This window comes from Eulemur rufifrons, chromosome 28 (assembly GCF_041146395.1).
Source record: "Eulemur rufifrons isolate Redbay chromosome 28, OSU_ERuf_1, whole genome shotgun sequence".
NCBI lineage: Eukaryota > Metazoa > Chordata > Mammalia > Primates > Lemuridae > Eulemur > Eulemur rufifrons.
The window spans coordinates 23970172-23995532 of NC_091010.1; the positions used below are offsets into that span (position 1 = coordinate 23970172).

General features: G+C 35.5%; 1 non-coding gene across 1 annotated transcript; it reads right to left on the bottom strand.

Moving 5' to 3' along the window:
* Positions 1–1904: 1904 nt before the first annotated feature.
* Positions 1905–1986, bottom strand: TRNAS-UGA (transfer RNA serine (anticodon UGA)). Its single transcript has one exon. It is a non-coding gene; the product is annotated as a tRNA-Ser (tRNA).
* Between the last annotated feature and the right edge of the window lie 23375 nt (positions 1987–25361).

A 25361-nucleotide genomic window follows, 5' to 3' on the forward strand; every position in this document is an offset into this window, starting at 1 on the left:
TCCCAGATTTCTTTCTTTCTTTTTAAAATGGTGGCAAGTTACTATTTGAGACATTATTTCTTATTTATTTATTTGAAATAATACCTTGAAATAATAAATATGACAAGAAAAAAAGCTACAGCTGTCAAATGAAGCTATCTTTCACAGTGTGTAGAGCACAACTTAAAAGTAAAATTGATCACTAATTGTGCAATGTCTATTTGCCTTTTTGATGCAACGTTTTAATTTATAATTTTGGGTCTCTCAATTTATGGATTAACATTTTAATATAGAGTCAAAATTTTTAAACTTTTAAACTGAAACAAATATGAGAAGTTATATACTTTTTCAGTCTCTTGTACCCAGGAATGATATTTTTCTCCTAAGTTTCTTGGGACAAATCCCTATATGTTTAAGTGCAGTTGGGTTTTCTGTTATTTGTAGCTGAATGTGATCCTGACTGATAAAGGGAAGGAGACCAGCTAGGAAACTAATGCAGTAACTTACAAGTGACTGGAATGGGGGCAGAAGCAGGGAACTGGGCACAGAGGATGGACTGAAGACTGAAGAGTGTGTATGTTCAGCCAAGTTTCACATGTGGCTGGGTCTGTGTGGGTGGAATCCAGTTCAGAAGACCAGAAAACTATACCCACTCTTGATGTGTCAGAGACCTCCGTAAGAGCACCTGGGAAGCATGGGGTGGGAGAGATGTGGTGAAAGTGGGTTAAACGGAACAGAAAGGGGATGTGCAGGATCCCAAAGACTAACCTCACAATTTTCTTTCCTTATTTAAAGAATAATAAGTACTGGGTCAATATAGAAATGTTGTTTTCATTTTTTCAAGATGGAGTCTCATTCCGTCACCCTGGCTAGAGTGCAGTGGTGTCATCGTAGCTCCCGGCAACTTCAAACTCGTGTGTTCAAGCAATCCTCCTGCCTCTTGGTCCTGAGTAGCTGGGACCATAGGAGCGTGCCACCACGTCAGGCTAATTTTTCTATTTTTAGTAGAGCCAAGTCTTGTTCTTGCTCAGGCTGGTCCCGAACCCTAAAACCTCAAGCAATCCTCTCCCGTCTCAGGCTCCCAGAGCGCTAGGATTACAAGCTTGAGCCACCACGCTCAGCTTCACTACACGACCCTTGAAAAACCCAGTTGAGCCAAAAACTATCTATTAAGAAAATTAAAATCCCCCCAAATCACACCACCCAGAGACAATAATCACTAATAACATTTTGGTGTATTTCTTTCCAGCCTCCATTCATTCTCTCTTTGTTTTTCTCTTTCTCCCCCATTCTTCTCACATAGATGGGTGTATAAATGAATAGTTTCACAAAAATGTATTCATAATATGGTATAGTGTTTTCTAATCTGTCCTACTTTTTGCATTTGGCAATGCCCTGGGAAGTCCTTCCCGCGACATTAACATCATTTTAATGGCTACATGCATAGTGTTCCATTATGTGGATGTAGGTAACATGTTTTATAAGTAGAACTTTAATATTTCTTTTATCTCCAATTTCACATCACTTTTGGATGTGGTGGGGAAACTGTTGGTGGTGATTCTGGGACGGAAAGAAAGGTGGCATAGCTTTGCCCTTAGTTTCAGTGACATGATAGCTTGTTCAGGCTGTCATAACCAGAAAACTTCCGTCAGTGTTTATATTCGTTTTATATCTATTTTGCCAACTTGCTTTTCACGTTGAGCACAAAGACTCTAAAACTGTTCCCTTACCTTTTAGGACAGGGAAAGTCTTTCCCCTAGATGTAAATAGTTTTTTTGCCGTACTGACAGTTATCGGTTTTTCTTTGGTGTATTAAACCTCTCCATAGTCGCGCCATTTAGCTGGCAAGCACGGGAGATAAAGGAGGAAGAATAAAAACCTTCTGTTGAAGGCGACTATTAAAACAAAAGAGAAACAGCCACTTCCGCAGCGAGCAGGGTTCGAACCTGCGCGGGGAGACCCCATTGGATTTCAAGTCCAACGCCTTAACCACTCGGCCATCGCTGCCATGGAGAAGAGAGGAAGGCGGAGACTCTTCAGTGTAATAATCACTGCGCTCGCGCCAGGCCCGAGAAGGGGCAGGGCCTGCAACCCTCCTTTGAGCTCCGCTGAGAGGAGGCCAGGGCTGAGGACTCGGGTTGCGGGAACTACAGCGAGGACGCGAAGAAATAATAGGAATCACCTTAAGCAGGGGTACATTCAGATCTTAGAAACCCTTCATTTCGCTGCGTTCTGAAAATTGTAACCTTGCTTGGCTTCTGGTCACCGATCTGCTTTTTGCCCTCCCGCTTTTTTATTATGTCTAAGAGAGAGCTGTGAAACAAAGATCTGTCCTGTTCCGTGCTGCGGGCCCGCGCTCCCGAAAATTTCCGCATTTCTGAGAGTGAGGCGTCTCCCTCAGCGTTTCCCGCCGAGGCAGGGTCGCCTTCAGAATTCTGCGGAATGAGGCGGGAAGTGTGAGAAGTCGGGTTCCTCCCCGTGGGCTCCTCTATCCCGGGCAACTCTCCCCCATTTTCCTCTGCCCAGTGATCCCACTCATTCCCGAACTCAGCTGGGAGCGATCAGGCCCCAAATGCGGTCTCAGCTGTCTTAGGAGATGGGAATCCGTGGTCGTGGTTTGAGAACCAAGTTCTGCGATTTAGGTCTGCATTCATTACCTTTAAATGCCATTAGTTTCCTTCCTTGTTCAGTGTGGCTACTGCCCCAGGCGGTTTACTTGCGTAAAAGCTGTCAGAACCGAGGTCTGTGCGTCGCCGCCCTCCTCAGGAAACAGGCCCGGGGAGGTGCCCGCGGGTTGGCGCCGCCGACTCCACTGCGCACCCGCAGCGCCTACCCGCGGCTGTGGTGCTGCTTAAAGTCTGTTGGTGGACAATTTGAGGCAAATAATAGAAGCCTTTGTACTAATGTAAGTTTCTAAAGGTGTTCATGGAAACGTCACCGTCCTTCTCATAATGGTACATTTTGTAAGGCATGAAGGCAAATCTTTGACCTTTGGAAGCCGCCATGTTAAGTGACCTCATTTTGATAGGTGTGCAAATTTTCTAGAATGTAGCCCTGTTGTTAAGCGATGCATGACTGTAGTGGCAGATTCAGGACTATAACTTGTAATATTAGCCTAGTGTTCTCATTGATTTTGTTGCCCTCATGTATTGTTTGTTAGTCTCTGGCACAGTGGCACATAAATCAATATGTACGTAAGGCATTAGACAAAGCCTACAGTAGGGGAGAGTTGTGAGTTGAGTGTTGAAGGCATGTATGAGATGTCAGATACTGAATATGTAGATAATCTTTCTTCTTTATTCCAGCATCCATCCTTCCGACTGATAATGACACCCCAATTGTGCTTAAGGAGGACCACCCTTTCCCCATTGGATGAAACCTTACTTTGGCTATTAATCAAGGTATCCAAGGAGTGGGCATGTGAATTTTTTATTGCTGCATAAAAAATTACCATAAACTTAGTGGCTTAAAACAACACAAATTTATTATGTCACAGTTTCTTTAGGTAAGGAGTGTGGTTATGGGTTGACTGAGTCCTTTGCTCAGGGTCTTATAAGGTCTTAAGGTGGTAACTGGGCCTGTAATCTCTCCTGAGGTTCAGGATTTTCTTCTAAGATTTACTAATTATTGGCAAAATCCAGCTCCTATGGTTGTAGGACTTGCTGGTTGTCAGTGGGAGTTGGGGAGGCGGCATTCTCAGTTCCTAGAGGTTGCCCAGTGTTCCTTCCACAACATGGTATTTCCACAACATGATATTTTGCTTCTTCAAGGCCAGCAGGAGAATTTCTGTCTAGTCTGCTATAATGGAGTTTTATGTAATATGCAATCATGGAAGTGACTATTCCATTATATTCCTAAATCCTGTCCCAGTGAGCATTATTTATACAGGGTGTTTAACAGCAGGGTTTAGGAATCTTGGGGGCCATCTTAGAATCTTGCCTGCTACACAATTCAAGCTAGGCCAATCAGACTGTTCTTTCCTTTGAAAAATTGTGTTATTGTGGAAATCTCATACAAAACACACACATAGTAACCAACAAGAGGTGATCAGAGTCTGGTAATTTTAATTTAGCTGCCTTGTGTGTTTTTGTACTTCATTTGAAAGGAATATAGTTGGCAACAACTGTAGAGTTTTAGGGGCTTAGTCACCATTTAGGATTCTTTAATTTCACATTAATTGGAGAATAACTCTAGGTGTACATTTTGGACACCATATGTAAGAGAATTTAGTACAAGTTGGACAAAGAAAATTACTAAGTTACTGGCAATGAAGCCTTCCTGAAGATTTCGTTGGTAAATTATAGGCATCATGAAGTGATGAAAATAATTATCAAGGAATTACGGCATTGCAGATGACTATACTTTTGAAGCCCAAGCAATTCATTGTAGGTTGCTTTTTAGTCATCATGGTACTTACACATAAATATTTGGAGAAGACTGAAGATATTTCCTAGTTAGCAATAAGGCAACTTATTTATAGGGTTTTGCTACCTAATCAGTCTCCTAATGCCATGACATGAATAAGTAAGAAATAGAATCAAGAAGGATGGAATCTTCTTTTCCTAAGGGTGTGATGCCAGTGTAATATTCAGTCTCGGGTTTTCCAAAGTTGTTCTCTTTGACTTTGCAGTAGCAGAGATCTGAACCTATCTAAGATATCTTAATTTATTTTTAAACCCAATCAGATATCAGAGGGCAGAATAAGTTTATGAAGAATGAACTCTTATACCCAGTTATTTATGAGAATTGAATTGATTCCCTATAAAATTTTCTGGAATTTTCTATGTAGTTTTCTGGAATCTAGTTCTATGTATGGAATTGATGGTAGTGGGGTTTTTATAAAGGCAACTGAAACTAAGAATTTTAAGGATTACATTAAAATATAGCTATGATCAATGTATTAGGATTATAATTGCCTGGGACACAACTAGGTCCACAGACCACCCTTCTTATAACTTTAATGAATTATAATTATAATACTGTTTTATCTCTTTATAAGATAGTTATCTCTTTTCCTAATTCTTATTTCTCTTTTGGTACTATTAAATTATAAAGGAAAACCAAGTCTTTTCCTTTGACTGTATTAGGGTTCTTCAGAGAAACAGGACCAATAGGAGATTATATATATATAAAATATATATATAATATATAATTATATATCATATAATATATTATATAATGTATATAATATATTATATATAATCTATATTATATTACATAATATATTTATATATCATATATAATATAATATAAAATTATATAATGAAATTATATAATATATAATAATACTATATGTATATTTGTGAGGAGATTTGTTCTAGGAATTGGCTCATGTGGTTATGGAGGCTGAGAAGTCCCACGATCTGCTGTCTGCAAGCTGGAAAACCAGGAAAACAGGTGGTATAATTCAGTCTGAGTCTGAGAGCCTGACAACCAGGAGTGCTAATGTCTGAGTGCAGGAAAAGATGGATGTCTCAGCTCATGAAGAGAGAGAGAGAGAGATGCCTTTTTGTTCTGTTCAGGCCCTCAGTGGATTGGATGATGCCTACTTACCTTGGTGAGGATGGTTTTCTTTATTCAGTCTACTGACTCAAATGTTTATCTCTCCTGGGGACACCTTTACAAACACACTCAGAAATGTTTTACCAGCTATCTGAGCATCCCTTAGCCCAGTCAAGTTGACACATAAAATTAACCATCACATTGACCTTAGAGAGCTCAGCTATGCGTATACCTTTAAATATACAGAGATAATTCCTAAATATTTACCCTTTCAAGCTGCCATGTTTAGTTTGTTACACAGTAGTAGATGACTAAGGCATTCAGTTTCTCCCCCTCATAACTAAATTCCTTTGCCCATTTCCATGTTTCTGCTTTCTATTCACTCAGCAGGCCAGAAAACACTTATGACTCAGGAAAATGCCTAGCATAGTGCTTAATATATGGTAGGTACTCAATACATGATAATTATCTCTTTTTGTTATGAAAACAATATAATGTTAATAAAAAGTTTGAAAAATAGGAAAAAACCAACTCAACCCACTGAAGGCTTTTTTTAAAATTTCTTTTTAGTTTTTCCCCCTACTCATATATTTCTTTACGTTGTTTTAATTGAGCACGTGATAATTTTTCTCCTTTTGTTTTATTGAGGTAAAATTCACATAACATAAAATTCACCATTTTAACCATTGAAGTGTACAATTCAGTGGCTTCCAGGACATTCATGATATTGGTAATGGTAACCATTACCACTACAGATTCCAGAACATTTTCCTCATTCCAGGAGGAAACTGTGTACCCATTAAGCAGTCACTCTGCACTCCCCTCCCACACTCTCGCTAGCCCTTGCCAATCTCTAATCTGCTGTCTTTAAAAATTTAAAAATTTGCCCTTTAAAAATTTGGTAAAATGTGCATAACATAAAATTTATCTTCTTAACTATTTTTAAGTGTACAATTCAGGGACATTAAATACATTTACAGTGTTTTGCAACCATCACCACTACCTGTTTCTAGAACTTTTCCATCATCCCAAACAGAAACTCTGTACTCAATGAACAATAACTCCACATTCATTGGTGCCCCTAGCCCCCGGTTACCAACCTCTATTTTACTTTCTGATTCTGTAGGTACCTCATATAGGTGGAATCATACAATTTTTGTCCCTGTGTGTCTGGCATATTTCATTTAACATAATGATTTCAAGGTTTATCCATGTTTAGCATGTATCAGAATTTCATTCCTTTTTTAGCTGAATACTATTTCATTGCATGTATATACCCCATTTTGTTCATCTGATGCTGAACATTTGGGTTGCTTTTACCTTTTGGATTTTGTGAATAATGCTGCTATGAACATTGATGTACAAGTATCACTTCATTTCTTTTTATGGCTGAATAACATTTCATTGCATGAGTATACCACATTTTGTTTCTACATTTGTCATTGGATTGTTTCCACCTTTTGACTAATTCTGCTATGAAAATTTATGTACATGTCTTTAAACATCTGTTTTCAGATATTCTCTTGGGTGTACATGTTGGAGTAGAATTGCTGGGTCATGTGGTAATTCTCTGTTTAACTTTTTAAGAAACTGCCAAACTATTTTCCATAACAGCTGCACCATTTTACATTCCCACCAGCAATGAATGAGGGTTCCAATTTCTCCATATCCTAGCCCACACTTTCTTTTTTTTTTTTTTTATTATAGCCACTTAGTGGATGTGATGTGGCATGTTATTGTGGTTTTGATTTGCATTTCCCTAATGACTAATGATGTTGAATTCTTTTCATGTGATTATTGGCCATTAGTATTTCTTCTTTGGAGAAATGTCTATTCAAGTCCTTTGTCCATTTTTGAGCTAGGCATTTTGTTCTTTGTTGTTGATTAACATAACTTAAAATTATGTCATATCCTGTTTCTGTGATTGTGGTTATTATTTTAATGGCTGCATAGTAGCCCACTGAGTTGATGTATTATATTTAATTTCCCTATTATTTCATCTCTCATGCTTCCTACTTCAACATCCACTCCAAACTGTAGATTCTTTTTTTACCACTTTTTTTATAATTTCAAAAAATTTAGGAGGTACAAATGGTTTTTTTTGTTACATGGATTAAACTGTACATTCTTGTTTTATTATATTCCTATTTTCACAGATGCTCTTTCCCAGACTCAAGATATGTTAATGCAAAGGTCATCCAAGTGAGCATGTACATGCATGTGTGTACATGTGTGGAGGGGTGGACATGTTAAAAGTTTATATTTCCAGTGGCAGGATACAAAATCAACATACAAATCAGTAACATTTCTGTATGTCAACAGTGAAGAATCTGAATAAGAAACCAAGAAAGTAATCCCATTTACAATAGCTACAAATAAAATAAAATACCTAAGAATAAACTTAACAAAAGAAGTGAAAGTTCTCTATAATGAAAACTGTAAAATATTGATGAAAGAAATTGAAGAGGACACACAAAAATGGAAATGGAAATATTCAATGCTCATGGATTGGAAGAATCAGTCAGTATTTAAAAAATGTCCATACTACCCAAAGCAATCTACAGATTGAACGTAATCCCCTAATACCAATGACATTCTTTACAGAAATAGAAAACATAATCCTAAAATTTATATGGAACCAGAAAAGACCCAGAATAGCCAAGGCCATCCTAAGCAAAAAGAACAAAACTGAAAGAATCACATTATCTGACTTCAAATTATACTACAGAGCTGTAGTAAACAAAACAGCATGATACCGGCATAAAAACAAATAGACCAATGGAGTAGAACAGAGAACCCAGAAATAAATCCACACATCTATAGTAAACTTATCTTCGACAAAGGTGCCAAGAACATACAGTGGGGGAAGGACAGTCACTTTAATAAATAGTGCTGGGAAACCTGGATATCCATCCGCAGAAGAATGAAACCCTTATCTCTAACCATATACAAAAATAAATTCAAAACGGGTGAAAGACTTAAATCTAAAGCCTGAAACTACTAAAAGAAAGCATTGAGGAAGCACTGCAGAACATTGGTCTGGGCAAGGTCTTCTTGGCAAAGCATAGGCAACCAAAGCAAAATTGGACAAATGGGATCACGTCAAGCTAAAAAGGCTTCTGCACAACAAAGGAAACAATTAACAAAGCGAACAGACCACCCACAGAATTGGAGAAAATATTTGCAAATTACCCATCTGACAAGAGATTAATAACTATTTAATAGACTATAAAAGGAGCTCCAATGACTCAATAGGAAAAAAATCAAATAATCTGATTAAAAAATGGGCAAAGGATCTGAATAGACATTTCTTAAGACATATAAATGGCCAAGAGGTATATGAAAAAAATGCTCAACATCATTAGTCATCAGAGAAATGCAAATCAAAACTACAATGAGATATCATCTCATCCCAGTTAAAATGGCTTTTATCAAAAAAAAATAGGCAATACCCAATGCTGGTGAGGATGTGGAGAAAGGGGAACCCTCATACACTGTTGGTGGGAATGTCAAGTAGTGCAACCACTATGGAGAATAGTATGGAGGTTCCTGAAAAAACTAGAAATAGAGCTACCATACAATCCAGCAATCCCACTGCTGGGTATATATCCAAAGGAGGGGAATTCAGTATGTTGAGAAGATATCTGCACTCCCATGCTTATTGTAGCACTATTCACAATAGCCAAGATTTGCAATCAACCTAAGTGTCCATCAGTGGATGAATGGATAAAGAAATTGTGGTTCATATACACAATGGAAGATCATATAGTCAGAAAAAAAGAATGAAATCCTGCCATTTGCAGCAACATGGATGGAACTGGAGAACATTGTGTTAAGTGAAATAAGCCAAGCACAAAAAGACAAATCTCACATGTTCTCACTCATATATGGGAGCTAAATATTAAAAACAATTGATGTCATGGAGACAGAGAGTAGAATGATGGTTATCAGAGACTGGGAAGAGTGGCAGGGAGTTGGGGGTGAGGGGTGAAGAGGGAATGGTTAATGGGTGCAAAAATATAGTTAGAATGCATAATATGTGATAACACAACAAAGTAACTATAATCATCAATAAGTTAGGGTATACTTTAAAATAACTAAAAGAGTGGAATTGGACAATTCCTAACACAAAGAAATGATATATGCCTGAGGTGATGGATACCCCAATTACCCTGATTTAATTAATTCACATTGTATTCCAGTATCAAAACATGACATGTAGCCTATAAAGATATACAACCATTATGTACCCATAATAATTTTTAAAAAACCAAACAATAAACAAACAAAGAGAAAAATTTTCCTAAAAATAGCTGGGCATGATGGCTCATGCCTGTAATCCCCACACTTTGGGAGGCTGAAGTGGGAGGATGGCCTGAGGCAGGAGTTTGATACCAGCCTGGGTAATATGGTGAAACCCTGGTTTCTACAAAAAAAAATAAATAAATAAAAATACTGTTTTAAAAAAATTGCATTCACACATAGTTATATGAGTTAAGAAAAGCATTTAGGAGAATAAATGGTTATGTAGTATTGTTACTTTTTTCTAAACTTTGTATTTTGGAGTTGTTTTCATATTAGTATATATTGAAATATTTACTTCTTTAGATCCTTATTGCAGCATTTTTTAAATGAAAACACATGGATCCTATACAATTTTTTGCTTTTGTGATGAATGTCACCATGGCTACCTGTGAGCATGCCAACTTCATGGGAGAGATCTGAGGTTTCTTGGGGTTTGGGCAACTTGACATTTGAGTGCTGCATCAAAAGATGGTACATTTCATGTTTTGATAGATTCTGGCTAACGAGATTTCCCCCCTGCTTTAATCTAAAACTGATAATATGTATTTTTTTTTAATTTTGGGAAATGAAAACCATTTGTTTATATTTCCATTTACCCTACTACTTGTGAGCCTGAGTAAATTCAATATTTATGGGGATCTATTAAAAAAAAGAAAAAGTTTACATTTCCAGACCTGGGGAACATTGTCTACCTTTAAAAACAATGATATATGTTATTTGTAGAAACACTGAATACTTTTTTAAAAACTGTTTTTTTCCCCATTTACTCTATCTTAAAGATATTTCCATGTTGATATACGTATGTATAGTCAGCTACATCATAATTTTAATGTCCATATATATATATCATAGGTTTTTTGTAAAAAAAATTTCATGTTATATGACATTTAGATTATTTGTAAATTTTTAGGGTTATAAACCATGTTGCTTGCTGCCAGCAAATACTTCAAATACCTGTCTGGTTATTTCCTTGGGACAGACCTTTAGATATATAATTTCTGATCAAAAATGTGTATTTTTAAAAGGATTTTAGTAACTATTGCTCCAGAAATTTTTTTCCAGTTTATATTCATACTAGGAGTATCCTAGTATCTGTTTCTCTACAGTTTTGACTTTCTTATGCCTACACTTTTATCATTCTTTTGAGCCTTTGACAATAAGCAAGAAATAGTATCTTCTTGTTTTGATTAATTATTTAACTCATGTTAATTATCTCTTTATGTAATAGGTAAAATTCTTCGTATTATTTTCTTTTGCTAGATTATTTCCTTTTTCGGGATGGTATAAGTGTTTGAGTCTTATATTTCTTTGTATTTATCCTTACTGGAACCTTGGCATGAATATGCATTCAATAAATTTTTAAGTGTTTGATTTGAATTCTCAACAACAGCAGATTCTTCAACTCTCAATTGCAGATTCAGAACATGTAATAGATTGTTGATGTTTTAGTCTGATCTGCACACAGGAGCTCATCTTCACACAGTTTTTGGCTTCATATTAAAAAAATTAGAGCAATTAATTTGAATTAATTAAAATGTAGAGTTAGTATTTCAACAACGGTTAAAGGAATTTTGTTGATTGGCCAGAAAGAGAGACAGGAGAAAGGTTATTTAATAAGGTTTTTTTTTTTTTTTTGAGACAAGAGTCTTGCTTTGTTGCCCAGGCTAGAGTGAGTGCGGTGGCGTCAGCCTAGCTCACAGCAACCTCAAACTCCTGGGCTTAAACGATCCTACTGCCTCAGCTTCCCGAGTAGCTGGGACTACAGGCATGCGCCACCATGCCCAGCTAATTTTTTTTCTATATATATTTTAGTTGGCCAGATAATTTCTTACTATTTTTTAGTAGAGACGGTGTCTCGCTCTTGCTCAGGCTGGTCTCGAACTCCTGACCTCGAGCGATCCACCCGCCTCGGCCTCCCAGAGTGCTAGGATTACAGGCGTGAGCCACCGTGCCCTGCCTTTAATAAGGTCTTAAGTCTATAAGTGGGTATTATGTAGAAGATAGAACTTAAACTGTACCTATAAGAATTTAGGCTAGACATAATAAAAAATATCCAGTGTAGCTGTTATGAAATGTTAAAATAAATTCTCTGGTCAGGATAAATGTTTTCTGAAAATCTGTCTTCATCTAAAGGACTCGGGTTCAACTTTTTCATGGAAAGGGAAATTCTAAATTTCTGAAGGATAGGGACTGCAGCTTCTTTTGCTATTTTTTAATCTGTTAAGGGGAGAGCCAAATTTAGGTTCTGATTGCCAAGGAGCTTCCCAGAATGTCCCCTTATAAGAGTTACTAAAGCCTCATTGGCTAAGTAATGGGATAGAGAAAGTTGTGTTTTCTAGAATGCTTTGCAGGAAGAGGTAAATGTGGCAGGAAGAAATGATACTTGGAGTGATGTGGGAAAGGTGTGTGATATTTCCAAAGGAACAGTCTCCAGTAATGAAAGATGTTGCTAAACTATTATCTAAGAAGATGAATCTGAAGCAGAAGAGCCTGCAGACCACCAGCAGTTCTCTTTGGGCCCTTCTCTAAGCAAAGACCAGCCTCTTTCCTAAATGTTGAATAAAGGTACTGAGATAGCATATGGGTATGATCTATGGATGGAAGAATCCAGGAGTTCATTTTAGATATTTTATGTTTGAAATACCTTTGACACACTTGGATAGATTTATCATGATTTAACGTTGTAACATTTTTGGGTGAAATCAAACCTTATGAACTGGAAGTATAGTAGCAACTTTTCAAAGAAAACTTACATGGGTCATTTCATTTTTTAATCTCAGCTTTTCTAAAACTGAACTTTAAAAACTAATTTTTTAAATTAAAATTTCAAAAGTTTAGCTGTGTAATACAGGTATATGGTTAATTTATTACAATCCTTCTGCATTATTTGGTATTTTTTGACCATGTGTTTATTTTATATAGCTAAACATTTACGTTTTTAGTTATGTAATAGGCAGTGGGGAGCTGTGTACCTGCTACTATTCCCAATTCTGTGCATTTCCCCCATAAACACTGCTCTGTGCTTGGCGTGTTTGTTCTCTGATCATTTAGGAGCTTGACTTGTTAATCTCGATTCTACAGTTTTAAGGGAGTCTTGAGAGGGAGAGAAGATAAGGGTGTGCTCAATTTGCCAGCTTTAACCCAATTCTAAATATTTTCTTAACAAGTTATATTGTACAATGTTAATACTAAGTTTTTGTAGAGTTACATGGACAAATGGAAAAATACTGAGAAACTAATATATTGTGAGAGAAATAGTAAGTTAGAAGACATTTTATCTAATTTCATACCCTATTAGAAGAATATCTTGATTATAAAACTGCTGCCCATTTTTGTGTTGTTGGCTCATTATTCAAGTAAATACGTAGTAAGATTTAAGGCCATTGTATTACTGATGAGCTCTGAAATGAAGGGTTATGTTTTTGTCCCCAAACAGTGCATTTTTCATTAGAAAGTTATATCAAAAATCAGAAGTGCTTAGACTATGAGTGGCTTCTCAGCTTGGGTGAAGTTAGTAACACAGGCTTTTATTGATCAAGAAGATAAAGTCAACTCAACAATGGTTGTAAACATTATGATTTTTGAGAATTTTATGACACTTTTTCACAAGACTATGTCCCATTCAGATCCCAAATAATATTTTAATGTAAGTGAGTAAATATTTATGTACCATAAACCTGTTTTAGTTTAACCATATTTAAATTATTTTACATACCATAGTGCTCTTGTTTGATTTAAAAATACAAGTCCAACAGTTAATATTATAGAAATCTATAAATATTGTTTTTTCAATTAAGCTATATTTTTAATTTAATGATACAAATACTTGATTAAAAACAAAATAATATCATAAGGCTTTTCATGAAAAAACAGCATTCCCTACATCATGCTTACCATCTTCATGTCTCATTATTCAGATATAATAACCACCTTTAACTGTTATAGTTGTTTATTCTAGTATTTACTTTCATTTTTCTAAGTAATATTTTATACTGCTATTTCTTGAGTTTTTAGTTTCAGATTTTATCTATTGGCTTTCTACTATAAAATATAAGCTTTCACCTTTTTAATACACTGCTCCTTTCTCATATCTTTTAAGTTATATGATAATATCAGTGTTTATATTATTATGTAATTACTATTCACAGCTAAGCCACATATTATACTATGATTAAATTTACTTTCTACTAGAACTTCTGTTTTCCCAGGTATTAATGATTATAGTGTTCTCCTTTTTCTGCTAAATTTTCTACGTGATTATCACTAATTCATCACCAGATTCTCTGAAAGAACTATAAATCAATCATTATATTTAAGCACACCAGGTCATCTGTTAGGTTTTCCTCCCTCTCTCCCTCCTTTTATATTATCTTGTCCTTCCTCCCTCCCTCTTTTCCTTTTTTACTTCCATTCATCCAGGTATACCTTCTAGAGTCTTCTATCCTTCCGTTCCAACTTGGACCAGTTGCTCTTAAGCTCACCTGTCATCCTGGGATCACCCTTCAGTTCTCTGTTATGTCTTCTGTTGTTTCCTGGAACACATCTTTCTCTTTCATGGTTTACTCTCTTAGTTGAGGGGAGCATGTACCCTATTAGCTTCCTCAGAAAGAGCACATGAAGGGGAAAAATTATTTTTAAACTTTGCACTTCTAAAAGTATCTTTGTTCTTGTATGTGTTTGATAGCGTGAGGAGCTAAAAAATTGTAGGGTTAGTCAAAGTTTAACCAGAAGTCTTAACATTCTTTTAATAAAACTCCCACGGAAAGTTCCCATGAGAGCTAAACTTTGTATTTATTTAGAAAGATGCAAGCCATCTGAATCTGGTTTAGTTAAAAGTAACCTGTTTACCTCTCTGCTTTTTAGCCCTAGTATATGTAGTTTTACTTGGAAATTTCTGAGATTTTTCCCTAGAATCACAAAGAACATGTATGAAGTCAGATTGGTACTGACCCTCCATGAGAGAAGGGAGAGTACATGAATATCCAGGTGGGTGGGGAACACCAATCAAATGAAATGCTTTTATGGGATTAGCATTCAAGACTACTTGCCCTTTGCCTTAATGTGTAAATCTAACATTTTCCTCTGAAAATTTTTTCGCCTCGTACAGTGTCAGGAGCAAGAATCTTAAAATGACTTGAAAGATGTAAAAGTTGTCTTGCATATTTCTTTTTGTTTTTATACATTTTTAAAAATTGAGGTGAAATCGACATTACCATTAACCATAAAATTAATCATATTAAAGTGGACAGTTCAATGGCATTTAGTACATTCACAATGTTGTGCAATCACCTCCCCTACCTAGTTATACAAACATTTTCATCACGCTGAAAGGATTTTGTTAAATCAAAGATACTGATTCTTTTCTTAGAACATAAACTTGTACTTTGGCTTCAAAATTTGATCTTAATATATCAGTAACTTTGGAAATAGCTGATTTATTATATTCTGACCATGCGATTCCTTCAAAACTACATTGTACACAATTTATAGTTTTCTTGTCAGAAAATCACAAAACCGTATTAATGTCCTTACTGCCTATCATGTTCTTTGAATCTAACAATACAGAAATTAAATTAGTACATAGTATTAAAAAACTAGATTAACATTGTCTTCATTTTGGGATATTTACAAATGTACTGCTACAGAACTTTGAAAATGCATGCTAGAAAGTAGAAAAATCTCATCAAGAAATGGTTCATTTAACAAATAAATTGATAGATCTGTAAATGTTTCTTTTTTTCCACCAGCACATTATGCGGCCATTTGTCACATGCTGTGGAATGATCATTGTCATTCTATAATGGAGATTCTCCTTTGAATAGGCTTGAAGTAGGTGGAATTACAATGGAGAATAATTTCTGGTACCTTTTAGGAGACAATGAGAAAAAGAAGTAGGAAAATAGCCAGAGACTGATTTTAAACATTTTAAAGCATATTTTTTTCTCTAAAACTCATTTTAAAATTGAAATTTTAAATATTAAAAAAATTAAAACTCTAATTTTATTTTTTTTTTTAAGACAGAGTTTCACTCTGTTGCCCGGTCTAGAGTACCGTGGCGTCAGCCTAGCTCACAGCAACCTCAAACTCTTGGGCTCAAGCAATCCTTCTGCCTCAGCCTCCCAAGTAGCTGGGACTACAGGCATGCGCCACCAATGCTTGGCTTATTTTTTCTATATATATTTTTAGTTGTCCTGCTAATTTCTTTCTATTTTTAGTAGAGACGGGGTCTTGCTCTTGCTCAGGCTGGTCTCAAACTCCTGAGCTCAAGCAATCCTCCCACCTTGGCCTCCCAGAGTGCTAGGATTACAGGCGTGAGCCACCATGCCCAGCTGAAAACTCTAATTTTAAAAATTAGACTGACTTCAAATTCTTGCTTTTCTTAACAGCTCTTTATTTATTTTATAAGTGAGATTTAGAAATTAATAAGAAAGCTTCAAAGGAGGCAACATTTCCTCTAGAAAGCAGACTCTTGGCAGCTGTAGCTAGTTGTGGGCGGTAGTTAAACCAGATTTGTTGTCTCATTCTATCAATCAAATATACAGATGGCCTTTTTTTGTTTGTTTGTTTTAGTGTGGAATAAAATACCACATAGGCAATCAGGCAAACCTAGTAAATCTTGTTAACTATGGAGCTTTATAAATTAGCACATACCTGTAATTATTAATAATTATAGATAATTAATTAGAAAGTAATAAAATGATGAAATAATAAAAGTAAATAATGAGTTTAATTACATATGTTAATTACATGTATGTATACAAACACAGACACATACATAATAATTAAATGTAATTATTTAGACCAGTGGTTCTCAAAGCATGGTTCCTAGACTAGCAGCATTGGTATCACATGGGAACTTGTTAGAAATGTAGATTCTACTGAATTAGAATCTATAGGGGTGGGCTCCAGCAATCTGTTTTAACAAGCTCTCCAGGTGGTTCTGATGCAGGAACCATGCTCAAGTTTGAGAACCATTGTATTAGACACTGTTTTTGCTGAAATTGCATTTGAAAAATTATTAGGCCTGGCCTAGAAATCCTGATACAAAGATAAAAATGAAAAGTTTTTTGCATTTTTAAATTATCTTCCCTCAATATTTTCTCCCAGCTTCTTTTCTATGCACATTTTTACAAATTTTAGAAAATAAGATCTATACAACTTTAAATTTTGGCCTACTTGCACTTAACATGTAATAAGCATTGTCCGTATCATGAAAAATGTATTGTAAACATAATAGTTAAGGCTGCTTAATAGTTCATAATTTCATTCTCCTAATTTTCCACATTTGTGTTGTGGGAGGTTATCTTTTTAGTAGGAGGGATGAGGGAGCAGTTCCTCACCTACCATGTTATCCTTGTGTATACTTACACTTATCTTCTCACATTGCTAAAGAGGCATAAACAAATTGGGTAAAACTGTAAAGCAGGCAATAGTGGGTACTTAAAGATGTTAATTTATTAGGTAAGTTAATTTACAATATAAATGTAATAATTTAAATATAATAAATATGTGATAACTTAAATATTTAATATTAACACAATATAAATATGATAATTTATTATTTGTGTTTTTTTCATTTCATTGCTCCTCTTTTTGACGCCTCTTTCATGTACTTCCTATCTCCTCAATTTTTTGGCCCTTGACTGCTCATTCTCCGGCCTAGCTCTTTTTGAATCACTTCTTCCATCAGACATTTCACAGTCCTCAGGTCCTATCTTGAAGCCTGTAAAGGCAGGAATTTGGAGACTATGATAAGCAATTGAAGAAGGTATTTTGGAACGGATTAGCTTTTCCTTGCCTTTAATCTCAGCACAGAGGCACATGCTTACCTGAGCTTAGTGGTTAATAGAGGACCTTTTGAATCAGATAAACTGCCTTTCACTTATTTGCAGTGTGTCTTTGGCAAATATCGTAATTCCTTTGACCTTAGGTTTTGTCCTCTGTAAAATATAGGGGGAAATAGTATCTAATTCATAGATATGAAGATTACATTATATTTAAATTATTTATAGATATGAGCATTATATTAAATCTAAAGTTCTAGCATAGTGTCTGACACATAATAAATCCTCAGCAACTATTAGCTATTACAATTAGAGGTACTATTAGTGTTTATTTAACCCTATAGCCAACTTTGTGTAGTTACTGAGATTCTGGTTTTAGTCCTTCATTTTTGTAACTAATAATGCTTATATTATTTATATTTCATGTTAATGGAAAACTGTCACTACTTTCTCCTACAGTTATATTTAACCTTTAAAATTAAAACTTTTTAATTTTTGTGGAAAAAATGTTTTAAGAAGTCATTATCCTAGATCCCTATTTTATTTTTCTTATTTAAAACTCAAATTTTCTCTCTCAGAGGAAGTTATCTTTGGTAGTGTCCTTATATTACCACTGTCTTTGTGATAAGTATTACAGATTCCCAGAAATTTGTGGGGAAAAGTGTATATTATTGCAATATTAGTGAACTTGCTTAATTCTTAGGCATCATAAGTTCATAATCTATGAAACTGCTTACTTCTTAGGCATCATAACTTAAAATACTAATTAAAAAAAGGAAGCATGACTGGGCTTTATTTTTATTTTGTATCAATTTTTGGGATTTTGTACACATATTTATTGAATTTAAGAAACCTATTTAACATGAGTTACTCATATAAGTGATATTAATACTGATTTGTTCTGTCTATGAGCAGTGTGCAACATTTTGGCCAACTCAATTTATTAATTTACTTAACTATTTATCACATGAATATTATGTATTAGGTACTCTGCTTGGTGATTGGTTTATAAGCATGAGTAAAATTTGGTAGAGTTCATTCTTTTGTGGAGAAATATCTAAACAAGTAATTTCAATGCAATGCGCTAAGTAGTATAATGGAGGTATGTAGAAAGTGCTATAGAAGAATGTAGGTGGCACATTTAACTTGGTATTTAGCTTAGCTGGAGAACAAGGAGGAGTGATGGTTGTGCATGAGGTCAAGTAAGACTTGTCAAAGAAGGTAATGTTTGAGCTGGACTTTGAAGAAAGGAAAACCAGTTCAGCAGGATGGTCTAGGCTGGGGACCTAAGTATGAGGCACCAGGGAGGGAGTGTTTAAAAGGAGTGCTGTCATTGTGGATGACATCAGAATCAACCGAGAAAGGTAAAACTGAAAGTTCTGCAAGATTGCAGATATGAGATCAGCTTACAAAAATTAATAGCATTTCTCTACACACATCATAACCAACTAAAAAATATAATAAAAAATCCATTTGTAATATAACAATAACACTGAAGTGGGCATTTATACAATCTTTATGGCAAAAACTTTGAAACTCTAAAACAAAATTAGTTGAATAGATGGAGAAATATCCCATATTGAATGGGACAACTTCATAAAATATGTCAATTTTCTTTTAATATATAAATTAATTACAATTCCACTTTAAATTACAGTTGGATTTTTTTGAGGAATTTCATAAACTTATTCTAAAATGCATGTGGATTATATGAATGTATCAAAATGTCACATGTACTCTGAAAATAGGTACATCATAGAATGCATTTGACCTAGGTTCTCATTTAAGCCACACAATAAATCTACAGATACCCAAGATGGGGATAAAAACAGTCCATACCTAAGTAGGTGTAGGGCAGTCAAATGATTTTCTCAAAAGTCAACATGCTCAATAGTTCAGGGCTTGACATATTGTGTGATGATTCTATTTATATGAAATGTCCAGAATAGGCAAATCCATAGAGACAGAAAGTAGACCAGTGCTTGATGAAGGGTGGGAGAAAGGGTAAATTCAGATGAAGGGGCTTCATTTGGGGGTGATGGAAATAGTGGTGATGGTATCAAAACTACTGAATTTTACATGTTAAAATGGTTAAAATGGTGAATTTTGTGTTATGTGAATGTTATCTCTATAAAAACAAAAGGAAAAATGTATGTAGAATAAGAAAGGAATTAGAATATCTAAGGCAGCATTAAAGAAGAGGAGCAAAGGGGAGAGACTTATCATATCTGATAGTAAGACATTAAAAAGCTTTAATGTTACACATAGACCAGTGAAACTCCTTAGGGATTTTGAAGATAGGCTATGCATATATATATATTTGATCCTAATTATTCCCAGATTCTGTATTTGTAGATTTGCCTACTTGCTAAAATTTGTTTGTAAGCCCAAAATCAATACTCATAGCACTTTTGAAGTCATTTACTATATGCATAGAGTGACGTAAAATTTGAGTCACCCAACGAGCACATTTCTAATCGAACAAGGCCATGCTCTGTCTTCTTGTTTCAACTCTGATACTGTAAATGTGTTCTTTTTGCAGTCTGTTTAGTGCCTTGTTTTTTGCATTTTTGTGCTTTTTGATTTCACTGTTTAAAATGGCCCCCAAGTGTAGTGCTAAAGTGCTGTCTAGTGTTCTTAAGCACAAGGAGGTTATGGTGTGCTTTATGGAGAAAACATTTGTGTTAGATAAACTTTGTTCATATATGAGTTATAATGCTGTTGGCTGTGAATTCAGTGTTATTGAATTAACAATGTATACTAAGTAAGGTGTCTTTAAACAGAAACACACATAAAACAAGGTTGTGAATTGATCAGTCGATGGACCAGAAGTTCACAGGAATTTCCCCTAGGAACAATGTTTCAGTATTCACTAATTCCGTGTTTGTGGCTTCTATAGCGTAACCATACGAGAATTGACTATGCATGTATATCAGTCAGAGTCTAGTCAAGAAACCAGAAACCATACTAGGAGTAGGTTTAGTGAAAATAATTCCATATTGGGAATTGGCTAGATAGGTGTTGGAGGGCTGAAAAACAGGAAACCAGATTATCACCCTTGGGAAAGCAAAGAGAGAAGGTTGGGGTTCTTAGAGCCCTCAAGCATGGAGGGGGTCCTATGGAGCTGAGGAGAGAGTCCTGTCGGGATGAAGGCATACAGTGAGATAATTTCTGGAGTGTAAAGGAGCTGGACATTGGAACAGCTGCTGCTGATAAGATGAAGAACCATTGCTGGGCTGGGTTGATATGAATAGCAAGGAAATAGGAGAGAGAAATTACATCTACTCTCCTGCCTTCTGGTGTCCTTGGAAGAAAATAACAGGAGAAACTAACTGGCTGGCAAAGGAGAGTACTTCATGGAGTTCCAGCTCCTGCATCACAAAGCAAAGCATAGAAGTACATTTAGAGCTGAGAGACAACAGTTTAATATCTAACACAATATGAGATTTTAATGTATTAATGTAATAAAGATAGCACTAGACATTCTCACGTATGTCCATAAAAGGACATGCATAAGCAGTGATTAAGAGTACAGACTCTGGAATGAGATAACTTAGATTTGAAGTTTAGCTACACTATTTATTTTCTGTATGACCCTGGGCAAATCATAATACATAATCTCTCTATACCACCACACAGAAGAAAGATATCTACCAAACAGGAACACCTGCACTGGACTGTTATATGAACAAGAAATAAACCTACTTTGTTAAGCAATAAAATTTTGGGTTTGTTTGTTATGGTAAGTAATATTATCCTAACTATTACTAGGTGTTTGTTGCAATTTTTTTTTTTTATTGTAGGTGAATAGAAGGCAATCTTCGTGTCTGTCATTAATGTATAGGTTAAATATGATGGATACCCACCATGGAGATTAATATAGTAATTAAAAGTGAAAACTACATGTACACGAATGGATCTTAAAATCATGGTGCTAGCTGAGCACAGTGGTGAGTCCTTCTAATCCCAGCTACTTGGGAGGCTGAAGCAGGAGGATTGCTTGAGCCCAGGAGTTGAAGACCAGCCTTTGCAACATAGTGAGACTCTGTCGCAAAAAAAACAGAACAACTTCATAAAAGAAATCATGGTGCTGAGTGAAAAATGGAACAGAATGAGATATATAATACAAATACCATTTATGCAAATTAAAAATATATGCATACAAATAATACTAATTTTTATAGAACAAATATATACACAAAAATATACTTTGGGCATATTAGAGTGGTTGCTTCTGAGGGGGTTGGAAAAGAGAAAGGGTTCAATGTATAAAGGATAGATAAAGTAACAAGAGAGAGGCCTTAAAAAGACCAGTAGTGCTAATTGCCACAAACTGGAGAATATGATTTATTCAACCTTCTCTTACCAGAGAGTAAAAGAAAGATCAAGATCAAATTTATAATAACAGCAAAAAAAAAATTAGAATGAATTTAATGGGAAATATAGAGCACAAACAGGAAGAAAACTCTAAAGCTCTACTGAGGTGAATAAAAGATGAGTAAATGGAAAGACAGTCTTTGTTGTTGTTCTTATGGAGTTCTCAATTTTTCCTAATTGTTCCATATACTTGGTGCAATCTTGAAGTAGTAATAGGATTTTTTGGGGCTGAACAAACTGACTCGTGAAAAATATGCATGAATAGCTGATAAAATTGTGAAAAAGAATAATAATAATGAGTGACCAGCCTTCACAGATATTCAAATGGGAGGGGGGGTATAAAAGGAGCTTTTATAAAGTTGTAGTATTTGGAAAAGGACCTGAATGCCATACTAAAGAGTTTATATTTTATCCTGGAAGCCCCCTGAAGACTTTGTATGCAGAGTGGTGAAATAATCAGATTGTATTTTAGAAAGAACTCTGATAGTAGTGTGGAGAATGGCTTGGTGGAATTGTGTGGTGGAGGTATTATAGTAGTATTGAGAATGCTAATAGTTGGGAAATCACTTAGAAAGCTTTTGCAATGGTTCAGATGACTATTGATAAGATTCTGATTTGAGACGATAGGAATGGTGAGAGAATTTAGGATCATTAGGATTTAGTGACTGATTGGGTAGATATGGAGATGGAATGGTTAAGCATGACTCTCTCCCTGAGGTCCAAAAGGAATTCGGAGTTGTTTTGAGGGGTTTCTAAAAGTAATTCTACTTACTTTAGAGTTTCTAAGAATCGGTCTACTCACTGTTGAATAAGATGCACCTATCTATCTACAATAAGACTTAAAGACTTCAAGATTTTTGCTTGGTACAGTGGCCCATGCCTGTAATCCTAGCACTGTGGGAGGCTGAGGCAGGAGGATACCTTAAGGTCCAGAGTTTGAGACCAGCCTGAGCAACACAGCGAGACCCTGTCTCTACAAAAAAAAAAAAAAAAAAAAAAAAAAACAAAACCAGAAAAAAAAAAAAAAAAAAGAAAAATCAGCCGGGAATGGTGATGCACACCTGTAGTCCCAGCTACTGGGGAGGCTGAGGTGGGAAGATGACTTGACACCAGGAGTTTGAGGTTGCAGTGAGCTATGATGATGCCACTGCACTCTAGCCTAGGCAGCAGAGTGAGACCCTGTCTCAAAAACAAAAAACAAACAAACACAAAACGTCAAGATTTTAGAGAATTAGGGGTGGCATGGGGCAGGGTTGAACTTTCTTAAACCTACATTTAGGTGAGTCTTACTTTATATTTGTGCAAATAGAAAGTCCACTGTCTTTGCTTTCTTACAACAAAGAGACAGGACTTTTGTGGTTAGAATCATAAAGACAGGACAATTTCTAAAATATTTTAAATACTCTATCAATTAAAAATTAAGAATGTTAATCCTTTAGAAGTAATATAATACAGCCCTGTTTAAATAACTGGAAATAAGAAGGTTCAATGATAGTAAATGTCAATTTCATTTTAGGTGTTCCATATCTTTGAAAATGATTGTGACTTTCAAAGCTGTAGGAGCAAGTTGTTTTTAAAACCATCAGTACAAGATGCTCTGGTTTATTAATATGTTCAAGGGACTTATAGGGTGGTTAATTAATAAAAAAATGTCACCTGAAAGGTGTGGGCTGGGAATTTTCATTAACAAGTTGAAAAAGAAGAAACAAAGTAATCAATGAACTAAAGCAGACATGATTGACTGTAATTACTGTGCTTGTTAAAGTTATTGACTAACAGCAAGATGGCTGTCAAAGTTGAGGCATGGTACCTTGAGAAAATTAATGAGGAAAACATTCGTTTTAGCCTTTCTGTTATCACAAAGGCAGCATAGTTAATGTGTCAACTTCAGTAGTTTATTCAGAAATAGTTAAATTGAGATTTAAAATTTCAGCACTAAATATACCCTGACTAGCATTTAAATGCTATATTTGGGTTTGTACAAAGTGAAATAGAGAGAGGGTGAAAATTAGGTGGTAAATATAATACATAAAGACAACAAGCAAGATATAACTCTAGTTTGTACCAGGTAGTAGCTGTAAAGATGGAGATAAGGCAATGGATTTGAAGGATATTTTAAAAATGCAATTAATAGAACACTAGTCTCATATGATGCTGACATCTTTCATTTCTGTATCAAGTCAAATGTAACTTCTTCCAGGAAATTTTCCTTATCACTGCTCCCCACCCTTCCCCATAGCTATCTCTCCCTCCTTTGAATTCCCATAGCTATTGATGCTTTACCTTGTTTTATACTCAATTTGCATGTGCCATGCAGTTATGGACACTGCCACTGCCCCTAGCTTTTATTCCATTGGTGAAGACAGAATAAGTAAACAAATAAAATAAATACAAACTTGTGATAAGTCACTAGGGGTAGTGAGATAAAGTAATCAGGAAATATTTTTCTGAGAAGGTGAAGAATTATATCAAGGATGAAAATGAGCCAGACCTGTAAATAGTTGGGGGAAAAAATGGTTTTAGGTAGAGAAACAGCAAGTGCAATCTCTCTAGGGGAAATATGGTTGAGTATTTTATGAGCAGAAAGTATACCTGGGATCAATAAATTAGGGAAAGAGTGCTGTGAGTTGAGGTAGGATAGGTTGACAGGAGCCAGATCATGTAGAGCCTTGTAGATTTGGTAAAGAATCTAGATTTTCTGCTATGAGTAATAGGAAACCATTGGATGATTTTATCTTATTTTTAGAATGGGCTCTTGCTATGTTGCCCAGGCTGGTTTTGAACTCCTGGTCTCAAGGGATCCTCGTACCTCAGCCTCCTGATTAGCTGGGATTACGGGCTCCTGGCACTGAACCCAGTCAGATGATTTTAAGCAGGAGAATAACATGAGCTAAACTGTGTTCTGAAAGACCACTTAGAAGCTGTGTAGAGAATGGATTACAAATATTGCAATAATTGGGGTAGGGGAAATAGAGAAAAGTGGGCATGTTAAAGATACATTTTGGAAGTAGGATCAGTGGAAATTCTTGATGGTAATGAGGGAAAAGACATGAGTGAAGGATGACTCCTAGGTTTTGGCTTAAACAATTGGGTGGTGGCACCAATTACTGGGATATAGTGACAGAGAGAAATAGGCTTGAGAGGCAAAAATCAAGAGCTTCTTTTTGGGACATATCAAGTTTGAAATGCATATAAGATCTCCAAATAGAGAAGGCAGTTGGATATATGCCTCTGGATTTCACGAGAGTGGTCTGGGATGGGATACAAAGTTGACAATCATTAGCATATGGGTGTGTAACTGGTTTACTGAGTGAACTTCTATCACTGCCTTTCTCTTTGCTCTGTTGCATCTTCCTTTATAATTTCTTCAGGGGTTTCTATAGGCTTCTGCCATTGTCAGTTCTTTAAAGGCCT